Here is a 24,611-nt window from a genome sequence, read left to right as displayed (position 1 = left end):
AGAAAAGACCGAAAATTTTGAAAAAAAAAACAAAAACAAAACAGTTTTATAGTTTGTTATATGTTTTGAAAACAGGTAATTTTTCTCCTTCATTGATGAACACTGATGACGCTGCACTGATATGCCACGTACACACGAGCGGACTTTTCGACGGACTAGGTCCGGCGGACCGGAGTCCGTTGGACAATTCGACCGTGTGTGGGCTCCAGCGGACTTTTTTTTCCCCAAAAGTCACGACGGACCTAGAAATAAAACATGTTTCAAATCTTTCCAACGGACTCGAGTCCGGTCGAAAAGTCCGCTCGTCTGTATGCTAGTCCGACGGACAAAAACCGACGCTAGGGCAGCTATTGGCTACTGGCTATCAACTTCCTTCCGAATCCATCGGACTTTGGTTGATCGTGTGTAGGCAAGTCCGTTCATTCGAAAGTCCGTCGGAAAGTCCGTCGGAAAGTCCGTCGGAAAGTCCGTCGAAAAGTCCGCCTGTGTGTACGCGGCAATAGGCTGCACTAATGAGCACTGATGAGGTGGCACTGGTGGGCACTGATGGGCGGTAGTGATGGGCACTGATAGGTGTCACTGATGGGTGGCAGCTATGGGCACTGATGGGTGGCAGTGATGGGCACAGATAGGCACTGGTAGGTGACACTAATAGGCAGCACTGCTAGGTGGCACTGATGATGAGGCACTGATAGGCATTAATTGGCACCACTGTTGGGCATTGATTGGTGGCACTGATATGGGCACTGATGGGTGGCAGTGATGGGCACAGATAGGCACTGGTAGGTGACACTAATAGGCAGCACTGCTAGGTGGCACTGATGATGAGGCACTGATGGGCATTAATTGGCACCACTGGTGGGCATTGATTGGTGGCACTGATATGGGCACTGATGGGTGGCAGTGATGGGCACAGATAGGCACTGGTAGGTGACACTAATAGGCAGCACTACTAGGTGGCACTGATGATGAGGCACTGATAGGCATTAATTGGCACCACTGTTGGGCATTGATTGGTGGCACTGATATGGGCACTGATGGGTGGCAGTGATGGGCACAGATAGGCACTGGTAGGTGACACTAATAGGCAGCACTGCTAGGTGGCACTGATGATGAGGCACTGATGGGCATTAATTGGCACCACTGGTGGGCATTGATTGGTGGCACTGATATGGGCACTGATGGGTGGCAGTGATGGGCACAGATAGGCACTGGTAGGTGACACTAATAGGCAGCACTGCTAGGTGGCACTGATGATGAGGCACTGATGGGCATTAATTGGCACCACTGGTGGGCACTGATTGGTGGCACTGATATGCACTGGTGGGCACTGGCAGTTGGCCAGATGATCAGCTTTTTTCTCCTCATGCTGTCAGCGCGAGGAGAAAAAAAAAACAATTACGGATGTTCTGTTTACATCACGTGATCAGCTGTCATTGGCTGACAGCTGATCACGTGGTAAGGGGCCGGGATCTGCCCCTTATTCCGATCTGTTGTCACTTGAGTCTCGTTGACTTTGTGATCACAGATTGCGCCATACGCACCACGCAGTGGGGCATGCGGGGAACGCGCAAAGGGGAGGATGTCATATGACGGCCTCCCGGCAATGTAGGTCCGCGCTGTAGCTGTCATTCGGCTATAGCGTGGAGGGGTTAAGGCAAGCATTGTCTGGATGATCTGGATAAGTATCAGTTTGCCTATTGTGCTAATAGATGCACAGAGGATGCAATTTCTATTGCGTTGCATGCTGCCTTGACACATCTTGAGCACTCAAACACATATATTAGGATGTTATTCATTGATTTTAGCTCAGCATTTAACACAGTAGTTCCTGACAAATTAGTGAAAAAGTTAAAAGCTTTGGGCCTATGTCCATTGCTGGGCTCATGGATTATGGATTTCCTAACAAACAGACCACAAATGGTGAGAATAGGAGATCAGACGTCTAATAACATCTAATAGCATTACTACAGCCATGTGTGTTAAGTCCAGCCCTGTTTACATTGTTTACACATGACTGTACTCCCATACATGCGTCTAACACTATAGTGAAGTTTGCTGATGACACCACTTTAGTGGGACTCATACAAGATAATGATGAGCTTATAGGCAACATGTGGTTGAGTGGTGTAAAGAAATGACTTAATACTCAATACTGCAAAAACAAAAGAAATAATAGTGAATTATAGGAGATGAAGATCAATCATTGCCCGGTATATATAGGCGGTGAGGAGGTGGAAAGGGTTTGTTACATTTTTGGGAGTGCGACTTTTTCGGCAGTGCACATGTCTATTTTTTTTCTAGTGAAGAAAGCACAGCAGGGACTGTTTTTTCTTTGGAGACTGAAGCTGGCTGGATTGCCCTTAAAGCGGAGTTCCACACAAAAATGGAACTTCCGCTTTTCGGAACCCTCCCCCACTCCGGTGTCACATTTGGCACCTTTCAGGGGGGAGGGGGGTGCAGATACCTGTCTAAGACAGGTATTTGCACCCACTTCCGGCATAGACTCCCATGGGAGTCTATGCCTCTTCCTGTCCCTCCGCGCTGTCTGCTGGGAAACACACAGCTCCCAGGAGATAGCGGGGACCAGTTACGATGCGCAGCGCGACTCTCACATGCGCAGTAGGGAACCGGGAAGTGAAGCCGCAATGCTTCACTTACTGATTCCCTCACCCAGGATGGCGGCGCCAGCTGCCGAGAACCGAGCGGGTTCTCTGCGTCGCCTGCCGACATCGCTGGACCCTGGGACAGGTAAGTCGCCAATTATTAAAAGTCAGCAGCTGCAGTATTTGTAGCTGCTGGCTTTTAATATATTTTTTTTTTGGCGGTTTAGGTGGACTCCCGCTTTAAAGTGGTTGTAAACTCTGTTACACCACTTGCACCTACAGGTAAGCCTATAATAAGGCCTATAATAAGGCTTACCTGTAGCTACTGTAAATATCTCCTAAACTTGCACAGTTTTGGAGATAATTACTGTATACACTGCTGCTGACATCATCGGTGCATGTGCACTAAATAAAGGGCCCGCTGGTGCTGTTTCTTCAGGACCCGTGCTGTGACCGGAGGCTCCCGCGTTGGAGTGACATCATCGCGGCTCCAGCCAATCACAGCACTAGAGCTTGCAAACCCGGAAGTAACTCTGGCGAACGATGTCGGCCGTGAGGGGTGGAGTGAGGGCGGCACTGCAGGGCATCGTTCTACGGTAAGTATTTCATAATAATAATGCCTTTGTCTTGCAAGTTTTTTTTTTGCTTTTTTTTTTCCAAAGGTTTACAACCTCTTTAAGGCTTCTGGTCAATTTCTATCATTGTACCATTGAGAGTATTCTTCTCCACTGCGCTGTAGTGTGGTATGCCGGTGTCCTATCGAATTTCGTCCCCCATCGGATAGTGTCCGCCCTCTACTGCGCAAGCGCAGCTGGCCCATCGGATACTGTCCGCTCTCTACTGCGCAAGCGCAGCGGGACACCCCGTAAATATCCGAAAATGAACAGCTGAGCTGGGCGCATGCGCACTTGATAACATTACATGTCACATGTCCCCGCACGCTCCCGAGGCTCTTACAACTTTCTAAGGGGCGGTGTGATGGGCGGCGATAAGGGCAGATACTTTTCTACTTTGTAAGGGATACTATGCCTACTTCTTTGTGTCACTTGCTTAAACACGCCCATAAACATTGCTAAACCCACCCTTAACCTTACTAAACAAGCCCCGCAAACATCCACACATTTATAAATCCGCCCCCTCGAGCATCGGGAGCCTGTGACAGAATATTACATCTATTGCGCAGGCGCCGTTTATACTTCTTCGTCAGCTGTTTTTCTTCGGAGACTTTCGGCGTCTCCTTTGTCCTCCTTACTGCACAAGCGCGGCGCCTACGCAGTACGGAGCGGACACTATCAGATGGGGGGACACTTTTCGTCAGAACACCGGCTGCAGGGTGTGAAGAAGTGCCAGTCTCGTGTGGAAAAAACAGCACAGCGGATCATAGGAACAGAGCTACCGGATTTGGACACAGCATATGCCAGCCGATTAAAAAAGCGGGCAAAAGCTATATTACTATTGATCCAACCCACCCAGGTTACAGTGTGTTTGTCCCATTGCCATCAAGGAAAAGATATAGAACACTTGAAACTCACACTAATCGCTTTAAGTATAGTATTTTTTTCTAGGGCTGTATTGTCCATAATCCCATCAGGTACAGAGTTTTAGGAATTTTATGCAGAATTTAAATTTTTTTTAATAACATTATATATTTTGTTATATTTACCGTATATATTCGAGTATAAGCGGAGTTTTTCAGCCCTTTTTTTCATGCTGAAAATGCCCCCCTTGGCTTATACTGGAGTGAGTGTCCCCACTTTTCTGTTCTCTGGTTACTCCGGGGCCGCTCCGGTATGTGTGGGTGCTCTCCAGTCTCTCCAGGGCCGCTCTCGTGTGTGTGGGTGTTCTCCAGTCTCTCCGGGGCCGCTCCGGTGTGTGCGGGTGTTCTCCAGTCTCTCCGGGGCCGCTCCGGTGTGTGCGGGTGCTCTCCAGTCTCTCCGGGGCCGCTCTGGTGTGTGCGGGTGTTCTCCAGTCTCTCTAGGGCCGCTCCAGTATGTGTGGGTGCTCTCCAGTCTCTCCAGGGCTGCTCTGGTGTGTGCGGGTGTTCTCCAGTCTCTCCGGGGCCGCTCCGGTGTGTGCGGGTGTTCTCCAGTCTCTCCGGGGCCGCTCCAGTGTGTGCGGGTGCTCTCCAGTCTCTCCGGGGCCGCTCTGGTGTGTGCGGGTGTTCTCCAGTCTCTCTAGGGCCGCTCCAGTATGTGTGGGTGCTCTCCAGTCTCTCCAGGGCTGCTCTGGTGTGTGCGGGTGTTCTCCAGTTTCTCCAGGGCCGCTCCGGTGTGTGCGGGTGTTCTCCAGTCTCTCCGGGGCCGCTCTGGTGTGTGTAGGTGCTTTCCAGTCTCTCCGGGGCCGCTCTGGTGTGTGCGGGTGTTCTCCAGTCTCTCTGGGGCCACTCCAGTATGTGTGGGTGTTCTCCAGTCTCTCCGGGGCCGCTCTGGTGTGTGCAGGTGCTCTTCAGTCTCTCCGGGGCCGCTCTAGTGTGTGCGGGTGTTCTCCAGTCTCTCTGGGGCCGCTCTGGTGTGTGCGGGTGTTCTCCAGTCTCTCCGGGGCCGCTCTAGTGTGTGCGGGTGTTCTCCAGTCTCTCCGGGGCCGCTCCGGTATGTGTGGGTGTTCTCCAGTCTCTCCGGGGCCGCTCTGGTGTGTGTGGGTGTTCTCCAGTCTCTCCGGGGCCGCTCTGGTGTGTGTGGGTGTTCTCCAGTCTCTCCAGGGCCGCTCTCGTGTGTGTGGGTGTTCTCCAGTCTCTCCGGGGCCGCTCTGGTGTGTGCGGGTGTTCTCCAGTCTCTCCGGGGCCGCTCCGGTATGTGTGGGTGTTCTCCAGTCTCTCCGGGGCCGCTCTGGTGTGTTCGGGTGTTCTCCAGTCTCTCCGGGGCCGCTCTGGTGTGTGCGGGTGTTCTCCAGTTTTTCCGGGGCCGCTCTGGTGTGTGTGGGTGTTCTCCAGTCTCTCCGGGGCCGCTCCGGTGTGTGTGGGTGTTCTCCAGTCTCTCCAGGGCCGCTCTGGTGTGTGCGGGTGTTCTCCAGTCTCTCCGGGGCCGCTCTAGTGTGTGCGGGTGTTCTCCAGTCTCTCTGGGGCCGCTCTGGTGTGTGTGGGTGTTCTCCAGTCTCTCCGGGGCCGCTCTGGTGTGTGCGGGTGTTCTCCAGTCTCTCCGGGGCCGCTCCGGTATGTGTGGGTGTTCTCCAGTCTCTCCGGGGCCGCTCTGGTGTGTGCGGGTGTTCTCCAGTCTCTCCGGGGCCGCTCCGGTGTGTGCGGGTGCTCTCCAGTCTCTCCGGGGCCACTCTGGTGTGTGCGGGTGTTCTCCAGTCTCTCCGGGGCCGCTCTAGTGTGTGCGGGTGTTCTCCAGTCTCTCCGGGGCCGCTCTAGTGTGTGCGGGTGTTCTCCAGTCTCTCTGGGGCCGCTCTGGTGTGTGTGGGTGTTCTCCAGTCTCTCCGGGGCCGCTCTGGTGTGTGCGGGTGTTCTCCAGTCTCTCCGGGGCCGCTCCGGTATGTGTGGGTGTTCTCCAGTCTCTCCGGGGCCGCTCTGGTGTGTGCGGGTGTTCTCCAGTCTCTCCGGGGCCGCTCTGGTGTGTGCGGGTGTTCTCCAGTTTTTCCGGGGCCGCTCTGGTGTGTGTGGGTGTTCTCCAGTCTCTCTGGGGCCGCTCCGGTGTGTGTGGGTGTTCTCCAGTCTCTCCAGGGCCGCTCTGGTGTGTGTGGGTGTTCTCCAGTCTCCCCGGGGCCGCTCTGGTGTGTGCGGGTGTTCTCCAGTCTCTCCGGGGCCGCTCTGGTGTGTGTGGGTGTTCTCCAGTCTCTCTGGGGCCACTTTGGTGTGTGCGGGTGTTCTCCAGTCTCTCCGGGGCCGCTCTGGTGTGTGCGGGTGTTCTCCAGTCTCTCCGGGGCCGCTCCGGTGTGTGCGGGTGCTCTCCAGTCTCTCCGGGGCCACTCTGGTGTGTGCGGGTGTTCTCCAGTCTCTCTGGGGCCGCTCCAGTATGTGTGGGTGCTCTCCAGTCTCTCCGGGGCTGCTCTGGTGTGTGCGGGTGTTCTCCAGTCTCTCCGGGGCCGCTCTGGTGTGTGCAGGTGCTCTCCAGTCTCTCCGGGGCCGCTCTGGTGTGTGCGGGAGTTCTCCAGTCTCTCCGGGGCCGCTCTGGTGTGTGTGGGTGTTCTCCAGTCTCTCCGGGGCCGCTCCGGTGTGTGTGGGTGTTCTCCAGTCTCTCCGGGGCCGCTCCGGTGTGTAGGTGTTCTCCAGTCTCTCCGGGGCTGCTCCGGTGTGTGCGGGTGTTCTACAGTCTCTCCGGGGCCGCTCCGGTGTGTAAGTGTTCTCCAGTCTCTCCGGGGCCGCTCTGGTGTGTGTGGGTGTTCTCCAGTCTCTCCGGGGCCGCTCTGGTGTGTGTGGGTGTTCTCCAGTCTCTCCAGGGCCGCTCCGGTGTGTGTGGGTGTTCTCCAGTCTCTCCAGGGCCGCTCCGGTGTGTAGGTGTTCTCCAGTCTCTCCGGGGCCGCTCCGGTGTGTGCGGGTGTTCTACAGTCTCTCCGGGGCCGCTCCGGTGTGTAGGTGTTCTCCAGTCTCTCCGGGGCCGCTCCGGTGTGTGCGGGTGTTCTCCAGTCTCTCCGTGGCCGCTCCGGTGTGTGCGGGTGTTCTCCAGTCTCTCCGTGGCCGCTCCGGTGTGTAGGTGTTCTCCAGTCTTTCCGGGGCCGCTCCGGTGGGTGCGTGTGTTCTCCAGTGTCTCCGGGGCCGCTCCGGTGTGTGCGGGTGTTCTCCAGTCTCTCCGGGGCCACTTTGTGCTGTTACTGCAACCACCTCAGATTCTGTATAGCGTGACGATCCGCCTCTAGAGGTCTAACAGCGGCCTGCATTGTTTACGAGTCCCATTTTGTTGTAGCCGCGGCTCAAACCTGGCAGTTTCTGTGACTGTGGAGTCCCTTGGTACAGGCACGGAATGGCCAGATCATCAGAGCGTATGACAACAATGTTGTCAGTAAACTAAGATAGTGGATAACAGAAGCTGGCAGAGCAGATTTCTGTATTATCTTACAACTTGGGATGTATGCCTATGCGTTACATAAAAGGAATGCTTACCATAAATAACATTCAGCAGTTTCAATACACACAAAAGAAAAGTGACCCTTTATTGGTGTAAGTGGGAGGAATAGTACCCCATGGTTGTTGTCAGTGATTTTTGGTGACAGTGTGTCAGGGCTGGGCTAAGCCCTTCCTTCTCTGAGCTGTCCGCTCAGCTTTCGGCTAATTGCCAGCTCCTTTCTCTCCACAGTGACTCACCTGTTGATGATCTGCTCGTCAGAAAGCCGTCCAGCTCTCTTCATCTCTGCTTTCGCCTTTGGTCACATCTCAGAGACTTTCTCCTGCGTTCCTGTTGAAGACTTGCTCAGCTGACGTTCCTTCTGGCTCCTGATCCTGCTTGCTGTACTACTACGTTGATCTCTGGCTTGACATTGGCATTGGCTGACTACCCGATCTGGTTACTGAACTCTGGCTATGTATTGACTACGCTTACTCTGCTTACCTTTTTTATTATTATTAAACATGTGTGATTAACTGTACTTCTGTCTCGGTCTGATTCATGGTTTCTGACACAGTGGAAAGAAAAGTTACCCATCATTAGTATCAGTGGAAGGAATAGTGACCAATTTTTGAAATTTACCATACCAGTAGCATTTCCCACCCTCGGCTTATACTCGAGTCAATACGTTTTCCAAGTTTTTTGTGGTAAAATTAGGTGCCTCGGCTTATATTCGGGTCGGCTTATACTCGAGTATATACGATAAATACATATGTGGGCATGTGCTAGGACTATGCATGTGTGGTTTTGTTGAGAAGTGTTTTTACTGCTGCTGTAACTAGTATCCAGATAAATTTTGTTGTATGTATACAATGACAATAAAGTATATCTATCTAGTCTCGGTGGTCCCTGTGGAAGTCCATGTGTGGACATTTCTATCTATGATAAATGACAGGCTAAATCCACCTTGAGACTTTCTCCACACGTGGAGTGTGCTGAGTTCTTGGATAATGTCTACACAGTGTTTACAGATTGGCTTTATCACCCCAATGAGCTCTCTCCAGTTCATGGATGTAATCATTATGTTTGGATGATCTCACCAGTCAGGAGAATTTCCTGTCATCCTACATCAGGGCCGTAGATAATTTCTTGTTCTGGGGGGGTTCAGCAGCAGGTACTAAGTAAAAGTATTTTTGAAAATTGTGTCAAATTCATAAAGACTGGAAAAAGGAAAACCTATGTGTTGCTCATAGTAAGCAATCACATCCTTGATCCTCTTGAGAATTGAACCGGATTTCTATTTTGCCTTCTTCCAGTTTTTATGAAAATTGCCCAGTGAGATTGGTGGTGCACTGTAATAGTCAATCTTACTGGGCAGGTGCAAAGGGGCAATCTTGTGGAAGGCAGCACACTCACTGATGTTTTTTTTTTTTTTTTACGCAGCATACTAGGCAAAAGAAGTGGTACTGTGCAAAGTCCATACATACAGAACTTACCTCCCAACTTGCAAGCTTGAGAATGAGGGGCATGACAGGGAGGCAGTGACCTGCGGCCCACGTAGCGCGCATGGCCAAACATGATAGTGGGAGGGTCTTAAAGGACATGGTTAAACAAAACCTGGGCTTCTTTGTACCTATAAAATATGCTAAGGCTGAGTCTTCCATAATTGCTGTTGTGTTAGCCTGTTAGGCCCTGACTGTTCACATGTAGGTATTTGGGATCGTGGGCAGAATTGCTGTGATTCTGTCCGCAATTCCAAATAACACTGTAATGTTGGCAAAACGCAGCACATGTGTTTGTGTTCCATTCATGTTTAGTGGCACCAAAACACGGTGTGGTTTTGGATGCTTGTTGTGTGATAAATCGCTCAACAATCACAGCAAAAAGACACCACATCGTGATGCCAGTATAAATGAATGGACCACAAACACATGGGCTGCGTTTTGCCAGCATTCGCAGTGTGATTTGGAATCAGGGCACGGTGGCGGCAATATTCTGCCCATGATCCCAAATTGCTACATGTGTCTAACAGGCTAACACAACAGCAATTATGGAAGACTCAGTCCAGTGCCTCAATCACCAACTTTGCCAGCAGTTGCCACAATCTCAGATACCAGTAGAATGACAGCAATAAACTCTGCAGCACTGCAGTTCTAAGCTAGCCTGAATGAGGAGGACACAAGGGAAAGAGGGACACACCTAGTGACCCGGGATGGACTGGGTGGGTCAATGGACAGCAGCAGCAAGCAGCACTTCAGAACATCATCCACATCAGCATCCACGTGGCAGGCTGGTGGCTAACTGCACCCTTGAGGGTCCAGCTCCTCACCCAAGTGGCAATCAAAGGTGAGTGGCACTGCAAGAAGGTGGAACCAATGGAAATAGAGAGGATTGGTGGGCAGGTAGGCATTGGCCACTCCCACTCTGCTCAGTGCTGCCTCCTGTCCTGTAGGCTGTGGTTGGACAAGTCAAGAAGACATGATCTCATATAAAGGAACCTGGAGTCACCGAGGTGCGGAGGTGGAGCAGCTAGAGCCAGGGCCCTCTTTAAAATTAAATGGACCATGGGCAAACATTTTCAAAATGAGTTTACTGCGGCAGATCTTGAAGTGATTGTGATTGGTTGTCAGTGGTTACAGCACACATTACGGCTCACTGATTATTTGCTAGAGATTACAGCAAATCATTTATGCTTGCTGATTGGTTGCCAGAGGTTATAGTGCATGTTACGGCTCACTGATTAGTTGCTAGAGGTTACAGCTCATTACTGCTTGCTGAGTGGTTGCTAGAGGTTACTGCACATTATTATTGCTCACTGATTGGTAGCTATAGATTACTGCTTATCATTACCGCTCACTGATTGGTTGCTAGAGATTACAGCAGTGTGACAAAGTTCTGTTAAGCATGCTGGGAGAGTAGTGGGCATGACCAGATTGCATATAAGAATGGCCTAAGCCACCATTCACATTGGAGCAACTTGTTGACCTGTCCAATCGTATGACAAGTCACACCCTATTGCTGGAAATGGCCATATTCAAATGCCGCACCGATCTGAAAAAGTAGTTCCTCCACTACTTTTGGTGATTTCAGGTGTGACTTGCATAGACATCTGTAGGTGAAGCTGCACTGATGTCTTCCAAGCCACACCTGAAATTTTAATTATGCGATTTCTAAAGAAGTTGCACGATTTCAAAGCCCCAGTCAATGTGAATGGGGACTCAAAGGGGAAGATTCAACAGAACCACCCCTTTACCACCTACCTCTGAATGAATATAGCAGCTGCATCATTGACTACACATTTCCTTGACATTGATGCTTGGCTTCATGGTGCCGCAACCCGACATGTCAAGTTTCACAGGCGGCGTCCCTGTTACACTTTCCCATTGATGTCACAGTTGCCGCAGCCACAAGCTGAATGCACAGAAAATCAGAGACTGCGGATGTATTACAGGAAATAACCAGAGACTGCGGATAGATTACAGAAGATAAAGAGTGACTGCGGATAGATTACAGAAGATAAAGAGTGACTGCGGATAGATTACAGGAGATAACCAGAGACTGCGGATAGATTACAGGAGATAACCAGAGACTGCGGATAGATTACAGGAGATAACCAGAGACTGCGGATAGATTACAGGAGATAACCAGAGACTGCGGATAGATTACAGGAGATAATCAGAGACTGCGGATAGATTACAGGAGATAAAGAGTGACTGCGGATAGATTACAGGAGATAACCAGAGACTGCGGATAGATTACAGGAGATAATCAGAGACTGTGGATAGATTACAGGAGATAATCAGAGACTGCGGATAGATTACAGGAGATAAAGAGTGACTGCGGATAGATTACAGGAGATAAAGAGTGACTGCGGATAGATTACAGGAGATAACCAGAGACTGCGGATAGATTACAGGAGATAATCAGAGACTGCGGATAGATTACAGAAGATAAAGAGTGACTGCGGATAGATTACAGGAGATAACCAGAGACTGCGGATAGATTACAGGAGATAACCAGAGACTGCGGATAGATTACAGGAGATAATCAGAGACTGTGGATAGATTACAGGAGATAACCAGAGACAGCAGATAGATTATAGGAGATAATCAGTAACTGCTGGTAGATTACAGGAGATAACCAGAGACTGCGAATAGATTACAGGAGATAACCAGAGACTGGGGTTAGATTACAGGAGATAACCAGAGACTGGGGTTAGATTACAGGAGATAACGAGAGACTGCGTATGGATTACAGGAGATAACCAGAGACTGCAGATAGATTACAGGAGATAAAGAGTGACTGCGGATAGATTACAGGAGATAATCAGAGACTGCGGATAGATTACAGGAGATAACCAGAGACTGCGGATAGATTACAGGAGATAACCAGAGACTGCAGATAGATTATAGGAGATAACCCGTGACTGCAGATAGATTACAGGAGATAACCATAGACTGCGGGTAGATTACAGGAGATAACCAGTAACTGCGGGTAGATTACAGGAGTTAAAGAGTGACTGCGATAGATTACAGGAGATAACCAGTGACTGCGGATAGATTACAGGAGATAACCAGTGACTGCGGGTAGATTACAGGAGATAACCAGTGACTGCGGATAGATTACAGGAGATGACCAGAGACTGCAGGTAGATTACAGGAGATAAAGAGTGTCGGCGTATAGATTACAGGAGATAACCAGAGACTGCAGGTAGATTACAGGAGATAACCAGAGATTGCGGATAGATTACAGGATATAACCAGAGATTGCGGATAGATTACATGAGGTAACCAGAGACTGCGGATAGATTACAGGAGATAACCAAAGACTGCGAATAGATTACAGAAGATAACCAGAGACTGCGGATAGATTACAGGAGATAACCAGAGACTGCGGATAGATTACAGGAGATAACCAGAGACTGCGAATAGATTACAGGAGATAACCAGAGACATGCTGATAGATTACAGGAGATAACCAAAGACTGTGAATAGATTACAGAAGATAACCAGAGACTGCGGATAGATTACAGGAGATAACCAGAGACTGGGGTTAGATTACAGGAGATAACGAGAGACTGCGTATGGATTACAGGAGATAACCAGAGACTGCAGATAGATTACAGGAGATAAAGAGTGACTGCGGATAGATTACAGGAGATAATCAGAGACTGCGGATAGATTACAGGAGATAACCAGAGACTGCGGATAGATTACAGGAGATAACCAGAGACTGCGGATAGATTACAGGAGATAACCAGAGACTGCGAATAGATTACAGAAGATAACCAGAGACTACAGATAGATTACAGGAGATAACCAGAGATTGCGGATAGATTACAGGAGATAACCAGAGACTGGGGTTAGATTACAGGAGATAACCAGAGACTGGGGTTAGATTACAGGAGATAACGAGAGACTGCGTATGGATTACAGGAGATAACGAGAGACTGCAGATAGATTACAGGAGATAAAGAGTGACTGCGGATAGATTACAGGAGATAATCAGAGACTGCGGATAGATTACAGGAGATAACCAGAGACTGCGGATAGATTACAGGAGATAACCAGAGACTGCGGATAGATTATAGGAGATAACCCGTGACTGCAGATAGATTACAGGAGATAACCATAGACTGCGGGTAGATTACAGGAGATAACCAGTAACTGCGGGTAGATTACAGGAGTTAAAGAGTGACTGCGATAGATTACAGGAGATAACCAGTGACTGCGGATAGATTACAGGAGATAACCAGTGACTGCGGGTAGATTACAGGAGATAACCAGAGACTGCAGATAGATTACAGGAGATAACCAGAGACTGCGGATAGATTACAGGAGATAACCAGAGACTGCGGATAGATTACAGGAGATAATCAGAGACTGCGGATAGATTACAGGAGATAAAGAGTGACTGCGGATAGATTACAGGAGATAACCAGAGACTGCGGATAGATTACAGGAGATAATCAGAGACTGTGGATAGATTACAGGAGATAATCAGAGACTGCGGATAGATTACAGGAGATAAAGAGTGACTGCGGATAGATTACAGGAGATAACCAGAGACTGCGGATAGATTACAGGAGATAATCAGAGACTGCGGATAGATTACAGAAGATAAAGAGTGACTGCGGATAGATTACAGGAGATAACCAGAGACTGCGGATAGATTACAGGAGATAACCAGAGACTGCGGATAGATTACAGGAGATAATCAGAGACTGTGGATAGATTACAGGAGATAACCAGAGACAGCAGATAGATTATAGGAGATAATCAGTAACTGCTGGTAGATTACAGGAGATAACCAGAGACTGCGAATAGATTACAGGAGATAACCAGAGACTGGGGTTAGATTACAGGAGATAACCAGAGACTGGGGTTAGATTACAGGAGATAACGAGAGACTGCGTATGGATTACAGGAGATAACCAGAGACTGCAGATAGATTACAGGAGATAAAGAGTGACTGCGGATAGATTACAGGAGATAATCAGAGACTGCGGATAGATTACAGGAGATAACCAGAGACTGCGGATAGATTACAGGAGATAACCAGAGACTGCGGATAGATTATAGGAGATAACCCGTGACTGCAGATAGATTACAGGAGATAACCATAGACTGCGGGTAGATTACAGGAGATAACCAGTAACTGCGGGTAGATTACAGGAGTTAAAGAGTGACTGCGATAGATTACAGGAGATAACCAGTGACTGCGGATAGATTACAGGAGATAACCAGTGACTGCGGATAGATTACAGGAGATGACCAGAGACTGCAGGTAGATTACAGGAGATAAAGAGTGTCGGCGTATAGATTACAGGAGATAACCAGAGACTGCAGGTAGATTACAGGAGATAACCAGAGATTGCGGATAGATTACAGGATATAACCAGAGATTGCGGATAGATTACATGAGGTAACCAGAGACTGCGGATAGATTACAGGAGATAACCAGAGACTACGGATAGATTACAGGAGATAACCAGAGACTGCGGATAGATTACAGGAGATAACCAGAGACTGCGAATAGATTACAGGAGATAACCAGAGACATGCTGATAGATTACAGGAGATAACCAAAGACTGTGAATAGATTACAGAAGATAACCAGGGACTGCGGATAGATTACAGGAGATAACGAGAGACTGCGTATGGATTACAGGAGATAACCAGAGACATGCTGATAGATTACAGGAGATAACCAAAGACTGTGAATAGATTACAGGAGATAACCAGAGACTGGGGTTAGATTACAGGAGATAACGAGAGACTGCGTATGGATTACAGGAGATAACCAGAGACTGCAGATAGATTACAGGAGATAAAGAGTGACTGCGGATAGATTGCAGGAGATAATCAGAGACTGCGGATAGATTACAGGAGATAACCAGAGACTGCGGATAGATTACAGGAGATAACCAGAGACTGTGGATAGATTACAGGAGATAACGAGAGACTGCGTATGGATTACAGGAGATAACGAGAGACTGCAGATAGATTACAGGAGATAAAGAGTGACTGCGGATAGATTACAGGAGATAATCAGAGACTGCGGATAGATTACAGGAGATAACCAGAGACTGCGGATAGATTACAGGAGATAACCAGAGACTGCGGATAGATTATAGGAGATAACCCGTGACTGCAGATAGATTACAGGAGATAACCATAGACTGCGGGTAGATTACAGGAGATAACCAGTAACTGCGGGTAGATTACAGGAGTTAAAGAGTGACTGCGATAGATTACAGGAGATAACCAGTGACTGCGGATAGATTACAGGAGATAACCAGTGACTGCGGGTAGATTACAGGAGATAACCAGTGACTGCGGATAGATTACAGGAGATGACCAGAGACTGCAGGTAGATTACAGGAGATAAAGAGTGTCGGCGTATAGATTACAGGAGATAACCAGAGACTGCAGGTAGATTACAGGAGATAACCAGAGATTGCGGATAGATTACAGGAGATAACCAGAGACTGCGGATAGATTACAAGAGATAACCAGAGACTACGGATAGATTACAGGAGATAACCAAAGACTGCGGATAGATTACAAGAGATAACCAGAGACTACGGATAGATTACAGGAGATAACCAAAGACTGCGAATAGATTACAGAAGATAACCAGAGACTGCGGATAGATTACAGGAGATAACCAGAGACTGCGGATAGATTACAGGAGATAACCAGAGACTGCGAATAGATTACAGGAGATAACCAGAGACATGCTGATAGATTACAGGAGATAACCAAAGACTGTGAATAGATTACAGAAGATAACCAGAGACTGCGGATAGATTACAGGAGATAACCAGTGACTGCGGATAGATTACAGGAGATGACCAGAGACTGCAGGTAGATTACAGGAGATAAAGAGTGTCGGCGTATAGATTACAGGAGATAACCAGAGACTGCAGGTAGATTACAGGAGATAACCAGAGATTGCGGATAGATTACAGGATATAACCAGAGATTGCGGATAGATTACATGAGGTAACCAGAGACTGCGGATAGATTACAAGAGATAACCAGAGACTACGGATAGATTACAGGAGATAACCAAAGACTGCGAATAGATTACAGAAGATAACCAGAGACTGCGGATAGATTACAGGAGATAACCAGAGACTGCGGATAGATTACAGGAGATAACCAGAGACTGCGAATAGATTACAGGAGATAACCAGAGACATGCTGATAGATTACAGGAGATAACCAAAGACTGTGAATAGATTACAGAAGATAACCAGAGACTGCGGATAGATTACAGGAGATAACCAGAGACTGGGGTTAGATTACAGGAGATAACGAGAGACTGCGTATGGATTACAGGAGATAACCAGAGACTGCAGATAGATTACAGGAGATAAAGAGTGACTGCGGATAGATTACAGGAGATAATCAGAGACTGCGGATAGATTACAGGAGATAACCAGAGACTGCGGATAGATTACAGGAGATAACCAGAGACTGCGAATAGATTACAGAAGATAACCAGAGACTACAGATAGATTACAGGAGATAACCAGAGATTGCGGATAGATTACAGGAGATAACCAGAGACTGCGGATAGATTACAGGAGATAACCAGAGACTGCGGATAGATTACAGGGGATAACCAGAGACTGCGGATAGATTACAGGAGATAACCAGAGACTGCGGATAGATTACAGGAGATAACCAGAGACTACGGATAGATTACATGAGATAACCAGAGACTGTGGTTAGATTACAGGGGATAACCAGAGACTGCGGTTAGATTACAGGGGATAACCAGAGACTGCGGTTAGATTACAGGGGATAACCAGAGACTGTGGATAGATTACAGGAGATAAAGAGTGTCGGCGGATAGATTACAGGAGATAACCAGATGTATTGGATGGATTGAATACATCTTTTGGATGTATTTTTGCATTTTCTTCACCAAACAGATCAGTTTTGTGGGGTAGCTTTTTTATTAGCTACACATTTGTTGTTAACTTGTGTTCTGTGTTTTTTCTACTTGTTTGTGTTATATTTTAACTTTAGTGGTAGCCCTGCAGGATATCTTGGTTACTATGAGACATTTCTTGGCGCTGCAGTTCCTTTGAACTCCACAAGATGGTGATCTCACTCATATCCAGACAGGAAGTCTCTATGGAATTCAGACAGGAAGTGATATCAGGCACAGACAGGAAGTGATGTCAGGTACAGACAGGAAGAGATGTCAGGTACAGGCAGGAAGCCATCTGGAACAAAGACAGGAAATTTCATGTGGCAGGAAATAGAAGACTTTACTGGAAGTGGCAGCAGAGGAGGTAATAAGATCTTATTTTTTTTTCACCCAGTAACCCCCCCCCCCCCCCGTCATGTCCGTCCTCTTCCTCCATAGTCACTGTGAGGTCTTTTATCTTCAGCAGATGATGATACACACATATATAGTGTGGAAACGTAGAATAACCCCTTATATTATAATGAGGGAATTTATGGTCTGTACTAAGGATGAGCTCCGGCGTGTTCGCATGCTGCACGTGCAGAGCCCGCCAGGAAGCTGGCAATGCGCTGCGCTAATCACAGGCAGTGAGACATTTCCTGATCTCTGCAGCCGCACATCGGGAAATGTCTCACTGCTTGTGATTAGCGCTGTACAGTGTCGACTTCCTGGCGGGCTCCGCACGTGCAGCATGCAAACACACCGGAGCTCATCCTTAGTCTGTACCACGAGGGGAGTTATTGATGTCAGTAAATGTCGGTTCCAGACATTGTATGTGGGGGGAATGAAATGATAATTAAAGGTTGGGATTAGGGAAGATTTCTGTAAGATTTTACACAGGAATGATCATTGCCCCTCCAGAGACACTATGATGAGTCTCACAATAGGAGTCTGTAAGGGACTGGATATTGGGGGGATGAGATGGTGAACCCAGAGTGGAGGGAGAGCAGGGGTGGACTGACCCATGGATCTCACACACAGGGCTCACCTCCACGGATCTCATACACCTCCGCCGATTGCACATACAGGGCTCACCTCCACGGATCTCATACACCTCCGCCGATTGCACATACAGGGCTCACCTCCACGGATCTCATACACCTCCGCCGATTGCACAAACAGGGCTTACCCCTGCTGATCGCTTTCTGCAGCACTCAACAAGGCACTTTGTTCTCTGTGACCCCAAACATGGCACAATTCAGCCACTGTAGTTCTCAAGTGATGACAAAGATGGGATGAGGTGCAGGAATGGGGGAAAGGGGGTCTGAACTGCGTGCAAGTCAGAGGGAGATATGGGGAGGGATGGCAGAGGGATGACACGAGGAGGATAAATAGAAATGCGTTGGCGGAACACCCTGGGCCCATTCGCAGGTACGACCTTTGCGACCGTGGTAGTTCCTCTACTGGTTCTGAAAAAAGTAGGGGAGGTGAGGGGTCTCTGAGGAGGTAGTGGGACTATAGGACTCTGGGAGCCTCTGAGGGTTTATTGCATCTGAAGGATTCTGAGGGACCCTTGAGGAGGAGCTGTAGCTGAAGGACTTTGAGGGCCTTTTAGTCAATGATAGGGATGAACATGTCTGGGAAATTAGTGAGGCTGAAGGGCTGAGGGGGTAGTCAGGCTGTAAGACTCTGAGGTAGGAGGGAGCTTTAGGGCTCACCTGCACTTACTTTTATGACCTTTTTATAGAACTCCTGCCAGCAAGTGAAGGAAGCCTTCACCTCACCATCTTACTGGTCGGGAAATATGTTTCAGGATACAAAATAGACCAAGAGTAAAAAACCTTCCCCCTGCTGTCCCCTCTACCCACACTGGGCTTCCATTGGAGGGAGGAGAACAGACTCCTCCCCTACAGCTCTCTACTCCACCAGCATCATCCTCCTCCTATCTAAACCAATCCAATCCCTTCTCTTACTGCAGAGGGTGACAGTGACATCACTCCTGTCAGTCAGCAGGCTGCCGGAGATTGGAGCCTTGCAGCCAGAGTTCTGGCAATTATCCTGATTAGCCGGCAACTCTGGCCAAAAGTCAGCAAGTTTCCCTTCCTGGACATCATGATGACCTTTGGGGAACAAAGCATCTAAAATAAATAAAGTAAAATGAACAATAAAAAAAAAAAAAATTTAAAGCGCCCCTGTCCCCGCGTGCTCGCATGCAGAAGCGAACGCATACCTAAGTCCAGCCCACATATGAAAACGGTGTTCAAACCACACATGTGAGGTATCGCTGCGATCGGTAGAGCGAGAGCAATAATTTTGGCCCTAGACCTCCTCTGTAACTCAAAACATGTAACCAGTAAAAAATTTTAAAGCGTTGCCTATGGGGATTTTTAAGTAGCGAAGTTTGGCGCCATTCCACGAGCGTGTGCAATTTTGAAGGGTGACATGTTAGGTATCTATTTACTCGGCGTAATGTCATCTTTCACTTTATGCAAAAACATTGGGCTAACTTTACTGTTTTGTTTTTTTTTTTAGCACAAAACTGTTTTTTTTTTCCAAAAAAAATGCGTTTGAAAAATTGCTGCACAAATACCGTGCGAGATAAAAAGTTGTAACGACCGCCATTGTATTCTCTAGGGTCTTGGCTAAAAAAAACCATATATAATGTTTTGGGGTTCTATGTAATTTTCTAGCAAATAAATGATGATTTTTACATGTAGGAGAGAAATGTCAGAATTGGCCTGGGTGCTCCAGAATGCCTGAAGGTGCTCCCTGCATGTTGGGCCTCTGTATGTGGCCACGCTGTGTAAAAGTCTCACACATGCGGTACTCGGGAGTAATAGCAGAATGTGTTTTGGGGTTTAATTTGTGGTATGCATATATTGTGTGTGAGAAATAACCTGCTAATATGACAATTTTGTGAAAAAAAAAAAATAAAAAATATTGATTTTGCAAAGAATTGTGGGAAAAGTGACAACTTCAAAAAACTCACCATGCATCTTACTAAATACCTTGGAATTTCTTCTTTCCAAAAAGGGGTCATTTGGGGGGTATTTTTTACTTTTCTGGCAAGTTAGGGTCTCAAGAAATTAGATAGGCCGTCAGTACTTCAGGTGTGACCAATTTTCAGAGATTGGCACCATAGCTTTTGGACTCTATAACTTTCACAAAGACCAAATAATATACACCAATTTGGGTTATTTTTACCAAAGATATGTAGCGGTATAAATTTTGGCCAAAATATATGAAGAAAAAATTACTAATTTGCAAAATTTTATAACAGAAACGAAGAAAAATGCATTTTTTTTTACAGAATTTTCGGTCTTTTTTCTTTTATAGCGCAAAAAATAAAGAACCCAGCGGTGATTAAATACCACCAAAAGAAAGCTCTATTTATGTGAAAAAAAGGACAAAAATTTCATATAGGTACAGTGTTGCATGACTGAGTAATTGTTATTCAAAATGTAAGAGCACTGAAAACTGAAAATTGGTCTGGTTATTAAGGGGGTTTAAGTGCCCAGTGGTCAAGTGGTTAATAAATGCCGTGTTACAATTAATGAAGTGCACCGCTCTATGTGCTTTTTAAAAAATATGTCATATCATACCGAATTTCACAGTAAATACAACCCGCTCATGTGACTGCCCGTCCCGTCCCGCCTCTCTCCGCTCTCTGCTCTCCTCTCACATTTCACGTCTCTCCTGAGTCCTGACGTCAGCGGGGAATTTTCAGCCCCGCCCGCTGACTATAGCTATCATTTCAGAAGAGAGGCGGGCGGGGCTGAGAATTCCCCGCTGACGTCAGGACTCAGGAGAGACGTGAAATGTGAGAGGAGAGCGGAGAGAGGGGCAGTCACATGAGCGGGATGTATTTTACTGTGAAATTCGGTATCAAGTTCCAAATTTTTTATAAGCACATACAGCAGGGCACATCATTCATTGTAACACGGCATTTATTAAAACAAAGTAATTTTAGCAACAGTAAGTAGAGTACAAATGTGTACTCTACTTACACCTCACGCTCCGTGCTGACAGGTCCCTGGGCTTCCCTTTGCACATTCCACTGTTAACTCCTAGTGTGCTGGAAGGTGCAAACAGGAATGCCAAGGAACTGTCAGCACCAGTGGCGGCCCGTGCATTGTGGGGGGGTTAGTGAAGTGATGGCTGGATTTAAAGGGCACAGGTGGCTGCCTTTGACGGGCACAGGTGGCTACGTTTGATGGGCACAGGTGGCTGCGTTTGATGGGCACAGGTGGCTGCGTTTGATGGGCACAGGTGGCTGCGTTTGACGGGCTTAAGTGGCTGCGTTTGATGGGCACAGGTGGCTGCGTTTCATGGGCATAAGTGGCTGCATTTGACGGGCACAAGCGGCTGCATTTGACGGGCACAAGTGGCTGCGTTTGACGGGCACAAGTGGCTACGTTTGATGGGCACAAGTGGCTGCGTTTGAGGGGCACAGGTGGCTGCGTTTGACGGGCACAGGTGGCTGCGTTTGACGGGCACAAGTGGCTGCGTTTGACGGGCACAAGTGGCTGCGTTTGACGGGCACAAGTGGCTGCGTTTGATGGGCACAGGTGGCTGCGTTTGATTGGCATAAGTGGCTGCGTTTGACGGGCACAAGTGGCTGCGTTTGACGGGCACAAGTGGCTGCGTTTGACGGGCACAAGTGGCTGCGTTTGACGGGCACAAGTGGCTGCGTTTGACGGGCACAAGTGGCTGCGTTTGATAGGCACAGTGGCTGCATTTGATGGGGGAGCTTTAGTATTTTTCAGTTTGTTTGCAATCCCCCAAAAATTTTGAGCACCAGCTGCCACTGGTCAGCACAGAGACAGTACAGGGAACTTCACAGGGCTGTTTGTCAGCTGTGGATTGTAATCCCTCCTGACCTCCCAGCAGCCGTGTGTGTGAATGCCTGTACCCTGTAGTGCACTGGATTAGTGCACTTTTTAAGGGAGTGAGGTTATTTTTAATTCAAAGCGGAGTTCCAGTCAATTTTTTGTTTATTAAAAGTCAGCAGCTACAAAAAGAAAGTGTATCTTCTGACTTTTAATAAAAAGACACTCACCTGTCCCACAATCCAGCGACGTGGCCACCCAAACCCTCCATTCTCTCCCCAGCCTGTCCACAGCGCTGGCAATACTACTGTGGGCATCCGGCTGTGACAGCTTGCAGCTTCACAGCCGGGTGTGCATGTCTCACTGCGCTGTCCTGCATAGCCGGGCAATCTTTTGGGAACTGTAATGTGTCCCAGAAGATTGCAGGGTGGAAGGGCCGCCTAGACAGCCCAAGGAAATGGGAGCTTGTCGGTAATCGTGATGCATTGCAGAATCAAATCGAATCGTTGACCAGATAATCGTAATTGAATCGAATCGTGAGACCAGTGAAGATGCGCACCCCTACCTGGCACCCCTGTGGCACTGACATAATTGCTTGTTCCCAAGATAATTCGGCAATGTTTTCCTGCAAACACTTGCGTTTCTTCTGAACCTGTGGGTAATGTGTTTGGACAAAGATATTCGGAGGTTTCTTTTGAAATCTTATCTTGTATCCATGCTTTACGGTCTGTTGGATCCAACGGTCCTTCACATTCGTTGTCTACTCCCTCCTGTATCTTGCCAACCTGGCTCCAACCTGGAGGGTTTGGATGGATTGACCGTCAAAAAGACTTCTCAGTCTTTTTTGCCACCTGGCCTACGGTTGATTTCACCTTGCGCAGGAAGGAGCTCTGTGTACCCCTCCATTGAGGTCTATTGTATTCCCGGCCTGGCCTATATGATCTGGCCTCGTGGCCCCTTCTGGAATCGAACTGGCCTGACTGGAAGGGTTGCTGCCTCTTCCTAGGCCCGATTTTCCACCTGTGACCCGCTTGGTTGCCTCCTCCAGGGTCTTTTCGAACAGCATCTTACCGTTATATGGAATGTTGCATAAAGCCTGCTTAGATGCCGCAGGGCCATAGCGCCCTTGCCCATTATTGAATTGCCCTTTGAGAGGATTGCCATGGACCTTGTGGGTCCACTCCCCAAGTCTGCCCGGGGTGATCAGCATATCCTTGTAATCATGGATTATGCTACCCGTTACCCCGGGGCAGTTCCCTTATGCACCACGTCTGCTAAAAACATTGCCAAAGAGCTGTTTATGGTGTTCAGTCGTGTTGGCATCCCTAAAGAAGTCCTTACAGACCAGGGCACCCCATTTATGTCACGAATAACTAGGGAGCTGTGCAAGTTATTTAAGGTGACGCAGTTGCGAACCTCGGTGTACCATCCTCAAACGGATGGCTTGGTGGAACGCTTCAATAAGACATTAAAGAGCATGTTAAAAAAGGTTGTTGACAAGGACGGGAAAAACTGGGACTTCCTGATACCATACTTGATGTTCGCCATCAGGGAGGTTCCCCAGTCCTCTATGGGGTACTCTCCATTTGAGTTGCTTTATGGGAGACACCCTCGGGGACTCGTAGACATAGCCAAAGAAGCTTGGGAGGGGGAGCAGACACCCCATAAAAGTGTCATTGAGCATATTGCTCAAATGCAGGAGAGGATTGCAGCAATCATGCCGATGGTAAAAGAACACTTACTGCAGGCCCAAGCAGCCCAACAGAGGGTATACAACAGGGGGGCCCAACTCTGTGTTTTCTCACCTGGTGACAGGGTCTTGGTGTTAGTTCCCACTGTTGAGAGCAAGTTCCTGGCTAAGTGGCAGGGTCCCTTTGAAGTAATTGAAAGAGTTGGGGAGGTCAATTACAAGATGTATCAACCAGAAAAAAGGAAGCCCGAACAGATTTACCACATAAACCTGTTAAAGTCCTGGAAGGATAGACTGGCCTTAACTACCGGGTCCCTCCCGGTAACGCCTAAAGATACTGAGTCCCCTCTGATCCCTGAGGTCACGATTCCAGACACCCTGTCATATTCCAAAAACAGGAAGCTAGAGAGTTCATGATAAGGAATAGAGAGAAATCTTCAGAGTTACCTGGCACAACTTCTGCAGTTCAGCATGATATTGTTACTGAACCTGGGGTCCGTGTCAAGCTCAAACCGTACCGAATTCCCAAAGGGAGGAGAAAGGACATCAGCGATGAAGTTAAAAGAATGTTGGAGCTAGATGTCATTGAGGAATCCAATAGTGACTGGTCTAGCCCATCGTGTTAGTCCCAAAATTGGATGGCACTTGGAGGTTCTGTAATGGCTTCAGAAGCCTAATGCAGTAAATAAGTTTGACACGTACCCAATGCCCAGAGTAGACAAACTTATAGACCGACTTGGCAAGGCTCACTATCTGACCACTTTGGACTTGACAAAGGCACTACCCCTCACTGGTAGGGCCAAAGAGAAGACTGCATTTGTGACCCCAGAGGGTTCCTTTCAATATAAAAAAATGCCTTTTGGGTTGCAAAAATGCCCCCGCGACATTTCAGAGGGCCATGGACAGGACCTTAAGACCCCACTGACGATATGCAGCAGCCTATCTAGATGACATAGTGGTACATAGCACTGACTGGGAGTCTCACTTGCTCCGTGTCCAGGCTGTCCTTGATTCCCTCTTCAAAGAAGGTTTTACGGCAAATCCAAAAAAATGTGCGATTGGTCTAGAGCAGGGATATGCAATT

The 24,611-nt window shown here is 48.1% G+C and overlaps 2 protein-coding genes across 3 annotated transcripts in view; one reads left to right on the top strand and one right to left on the bottom strand.

The window, feature by feature from the left end:
- LOC141121671 (uncharacterized) overlaps positions 1-24,611 on the bottom strand; it is a 197,849-nt gene that overhangs the window by 14,211 nt on the left and 159,027 nt on the right. The window lies entirely within an intron of this gene.
- The window catches only part of LOC141121704 (uncharacterized), a 15,916-nt gene continuing 8,615 nt past the window's right edge, over positions 17,311-24,611 (top strand). Inside the window, exon 1 of one of the 2 annotated variants that reach the window (XR_012240586.1) lies at positions 17,311-17,393. The gene's annotated coding sequence lies outside the window, so the exon portion shown is untranslated. The remainder of the gene's footprint in view (positions 17,394-24,611) is intronic. The other variant, XM_073611418.1, reaches the window with a different exon arrangement.

Source organism: Aquarana catesbeiana, unplaced genomic scaffold (assembly GCF_042186555.1).
Source record: "Aquarana catesbeiana isolate 2022-GZ unplaced genomic scaffold, ASM4218655v1 unanchor228, whole genome shotgun sequence".
Classification (NCBI taxonomy): domain Eukaryota; kingdom Metazoa; phylum Chordata; class Amphibia; order Anura; family Ranidae; genus Aquarana; species Aquarana catesbeiana.
This window is presented reverse-complemented; position numbering and strand designations above follow the sequence as displayed.